Genomic DNA, 4,379 nt, shown 5'->3' with positions numbered 1-4,379 from the left:
TAATGTCTGTCTCTCCCACGAGACTGGAAGCTCTGTGAGATGCTCTGTTTATGTTACATCCCCAGACGCAGGGCTGGAACACAGTACATGCTCGCTGTTGTTTGTCAAACGACAACTGAATGGATAAACAAGCACAGGCAACTCCCCCAAGAGAACGTCCAGTAGGCTTTGCCATCCTCTGTGGCCTGTGAGGTGGACTGAAACGGCCCTGTGAATTGGTTTACAAAGTGTGTCTGCCCAAATCCTCTGCTCACGCCGGCACACTTCTCTGGCCCCTTCAAGGAGAGCTGCCCAGCCCAGGCTGCTGGTGAACTGGGGGGTCCTGAACACCCAGTGTTTGGGACACCAGGACAGCTGGAGGCAGGTAGCCCCTCAGGAGGCAGGTGAACCACACGGGGGCCTGGGCAAGATCTACCGCAGGAAGTGGATCTGGCCAAATCTGGTGGGATCTAGGGGCAAACAGCACACTCTAGGGAGGAGAGAAGCCAATGAGAGAAACCCAGGGAAGCAGGAGACAGACGGGAGCAGGCTGTGGGGTGGAGACGACAGGGCAGCTTGGATTGGTTTAAGCCCACCACCTTTTAGGGGACACCCACGGGGCTCCCAGCCCTCCCCCCAACTACACTACATCTTCTGAGGGCTCTGCTTCACTTCCCCCTCTCCAACTCAGGACCAGTTGATGGCTCTGTTCTTCATCCTCACCTGATCACTCTACACCCCTCCTTTGACTCCCCCCACCTTCCCAATCTGATTTTCCAAGGCTGCTCCATAGAAACCCTGCCTGCGGTCACAGGCATTTCCTTGCTGTCCAGCACCCTTTCTGTGACTGCTCTGATGGCTGTCCTTTTGCACGCCCGTTCCCCCATGTGGAATGCCAGCTGTCAGCTGTCTTCTGCTGAAGTCCAAAGCCAACCTTCAAGGCTCCATTTTGACCGTGAAGTTCTTCCCTAACACCTCAAGCTGCGAGGCCTCCATCCCTTCACAGAACTCCCTTTGTAGGTGACAGAAACACTCAGTGACACGTAGGTGGTCAGCACTGCTTTGTCTGTGTTCGTCCCATCTCCCCCTTTGGGTCACCAGTTGCTGAAGGGCAGAAGGCATATGTCGTATTATTTTGCTTGGCACACAGCTGCTTACTAAAGGCTTGATGGATTGACTGAGGAAAAACCTCACTCGTGACCAGCAGTGACGTTTATCCAGAACTGTTGCCCATCCCTCATCCTTACGGGGCTGAAGTGCCATGGTTTTCCACTTGGGAATTTCATATAATTCAAGGTCTTTCTGAAATTGGAACCTGTCAGACAAGATAGAATTACAGGGTAGCAACTAGAACCAAAAGAATTTGGAAATGGCAGCCAAGTCAGAGGTAGGTATTGGGCTGTTCTATTTACGCATAAAAAGGAATTGGGCTGGATTTGTAGGATGGACTAGAACGTCTTGTAATACTGTGTGGTTGGCTAAATAATGGCCTCCCAAGGATGTTTCCATTCTAATCCCCAAAACCTGTGAATGTCACCTTACATGGCAAAAAAGATTTTGTGGATTAAATGAAGGATCTGGAGACGGGGGGCGGGGGGGGGGGGAAATGATCCCAGATCACCCAGGTGACACTGATGTAATCACAAAGGGCCAGATTAAAAGGAGGCAGGGGCTCAGAGTGAGCAGCTGGAGATGTTATGATGGAAGCAGGAGGTTGGAGTGATGCAAGGACACAGGGCCCCCAGGAAGCCTCTGGAAGCTGGAAAAGGCAAGGAAACGGCTTCTCCGCTGAAAGCTCCAGAAGGAACACAACCCTGCCAACACCTGGACTTAACCTACAGAAACCGATTTTGGTTCCTCTGACTTCCAGACTGTAAGAGAATCAATTTATGTTGTTTTAAGCCTTTAAATGTGTGGTGATTTACTACAGCAGCAGCAGCAGGAAACTAATCTGCTATAGAAAGGCGATCACTGATGGGGGTGCAGTCTCCTGTTAGAACCTCTCCGGCCCCGTGTTGGAGGGCGGCCACTGGGAGCTCTGTTCCAGCAGCTGTGTTCTCAGTTGCATGGCAAAGGGCCGGTGCACACGATTGAGATCAAACTAACAGCCCTCGTGTGTTTCCTCCATGAAGGAGAAGACATTCTGTGGTGGGAGCTAGAAATCAGGGGCTGGAGAACAGGCTAGAGGCCAGGGACTCACATCCTCTTCGTTGCCATCCTGTCTAGGGCTCAAAAGATTTTTGTGTATCAAAACTCAGAGTCCTGGGAAGCCCGGAGCTGCCAACAGAGCACCCCAGTGACCAGCTGATTCCATTGAGTAACTGGTCAATTCAAGGGGAGAAAAATCAGTCAACTCAGCTGGGTTTTCTGAATTGACTTTTATTGTTTCAGATTTGATTTATCTCAAACCCCAGCAGACACCATCTCCCAATTCCCCAGGCAGAGCCCAGATTCTGGCGTTAATCACCAACCTCAAACACCTAAAAATCATCCCCAAAGATAAGCCATCCTTATGTTTCCAAATCATGGAATTTTTCAGGCAGTTCATGTGTAGTCTCATTAAAGACAAAAACATACAAAACAAAGCAAAGTAGAAAAGCACAGCTTCATGTCCCATAAGCAATAAATGCAAAAAAAAAAAAAAATCAGGACTCCAAACATCCTCTCGGTCCTGTTTATTTTTTTCTTATCTGTAAAAGCAAAATGTACACAGTGTCTTCACTGCATAATGTCAGGGTCGATCTATGATAAACTGTAGTTTGATAAGAGGCAGCGTAAAGAGAACTTTATCCTGAGTTTATTCCCAGCGGAGAACTTTTTATACATGAGACTTCAAACAGGGCCACATTTGGGGAAAAGAAAGATTCATGGTGATAAATTGCAGTGCTTTAATGCAGTTTATAAAATAAATTTCCCAAACATTTATTTTTCAGTCAAGCTTCTGGCTATAATTGGATTAGTACAAGCAACAAAATGAAAGAAACCTCCTAAACATTGACATTGGCACTCAAAAAATAATAAAGAGAAGTCTTAAAACATTTTCAGTATGTTTTCATTCTGAAAATGTGCTGATACAAAATTTCTAAGAATGCCATAGAATTACTAGTTGTCTTTTTTTTCTCTTAGGAGTTACAAATACTTAGATTCAGATAGTCCAGGTATTAGGTTCACATAAATACAAAGTTCTTTCTACAAAACAGAACAATAGGAATTTCACCCTATGGACCTAGCAGAAGGGAAGCCTTTACTCAGTTCTCAGAGTGACCTTAGCCTAGAACATCCTTGGCTCAATTTAAATGATTAATTTTTCCTGGTCTGTCTCCTTCCGTTATCCCCAAAATCCCTCATCCATTCCTAGGCACACACAGGCTAATTTACAAGAAAATGCCAAAAATTGTATGTAAGTGAGATGGACAAAGTTCAGTGTATTCTGCAAGCCAGTGGTTCCCAAGCTTGAATGGGCACAACTACATGCAAAAAGTCTGTTACAAAGGCAAAGAATATATTTTAAAGGTAATTTTGATTCAGATAGTTCCTGAAATACAGAAATCCTTTTTGGACTGAAAGAACTTAATGAATCTGATTGCCCTCTTAGTTGGGGAATGGGAGAGGCATAGCCTGCCATGAACTGGTTCCATGGATATTTATAAAGATTTTCTGGATGAGAATTAGGAAAAAAGAAAAAGAAAAAAGAATCATTCCATCTTCCGTCTTCTCTAGTCAGCTGCCTGTGGGAAGTGGGGCTGAGTTTGGGGGCTGGAGGAGATAACGTGGTCCCAAGGCAGGGCCCCAGCACACCCCTTTTCTCACCCCACTGCCAGGGCATTGGCATCACTGTCAGCCTAATCCAGCAGAAGTTTCTGGAAAACTCTGAAACGAGAGCAAAAGGAGCTGCTTTTTCAACTGCATTCTGCATAAAAGAAGGCAACGCCAGCACAGAACCAGGGCGTTTCTGAGCCCCATAGAAAGAGGAGCTACCGCTTGTCAAACTTTGGCCCAGAGATGCAGGGGTGGATTTGTTTCCAGGATTGAAGACAATGGTAGCAGCCACCTGGACAGACACCTGGAGAGCAAGGAACAGGCCAGGGGAGCCCAGGGGAGTGAACCCAAACTCTCCACTCAAGACCTTCCATTCCCTCTGCTCCTGGAGACCGGCCAGGCTGTGACTCCTGCTAACTTGCCCGTGCAGGGAAACCCAGGCTCTGACAGTCTCCCAAGGCCTGTCCCCTGGGCAGCCACAGGTCTGTTTGGCACTAGCTGGGCACCAGCAGGCTGTGTGTTGAGGAGTTTGATCGTGTTACAATTTCCATTTTTAACTCTACCAAACACCTCATGCTACGCTGAAAGTAGACACCTTCTCAGGGACCCAGTCTGAGGTTCTCCAAGGAACCCAGATGGAC

This window comes from Eulemur rufifrons, chromosome 4 (assembly GCF_041146395.1).
Source record: "Eulemur rufifrons isolate Redbay chromosome 4, OSU_ERuf_1, whole genome shotgun sequence".
NCBI classification, from domain to species: Eukaryota; Metazoa; Chordata; class Mammalia; order Primates; family Lemuridae; genus Eulemur; species Eulemur rufifrons.
The sequence above is the reverse complement of the archived record's forward strand: the minus strand, read 5'-3'. Positions refer to the sequence as shown.